This window comes from Lathamus discolor, chromosome 2, assembly GCF_037157495.1.
Source record: "Lathamus discolor isolate bLatDis1 chromosome 2, bLatDis1.hap1, whole genome shotgun sequence".
In the NCBI taxonomy this organism is placed as follows: domain Eukaryota; kingdom Metazoa; phylum Chordata; class Aves; order Psittaciformes; family Psittacidae; genus Lathamus; species Lathamus discolor.
This window is the reverse complement of record NC_088885.1, coordinates 37344130-37344545: the sequence shown is the minus strand read 5'-3', so window position 1 is coordinate 37344545 and position 416 is coordinate 37344130.

The window sequence follows — 416 nt, the reverse complement described above, 5'->3', positions numbered from 1 at the left end:
TTCATGGAGACTTTAATTGCTATATTATGTGTACAGATGGTTTGGTTTTAAAGGTTTTTAATGCAAAATCTTGTGTATATGTAAATGTGAAAAATAAAACTAAAGTGGGTTTTTTTTAGTTGGTTGGTTTTTGGTGTTTTGGTGTTTTTTCCCTTTAAAAGGTGCTGGTTTATCACAGTCAGTAAAAGGCCCTGACTCCAGATTTAGGGTTAAATTAATGGCAAGGCAAAACCAATAAGCATGAGATGGGGTAGGTACATTTGGACAGAATTCTTTTGTAAAGTCATTGATGATGGTACATTCTAAATAACCACATTATAAATAACTGGAAGTTCCATTGTAAATAAGGCAGTTCATTACTTGCCAGCTACTGATGTTTTGTGGAGATTTGGTTGCTTCCCTTTCTGCTGCTGCTG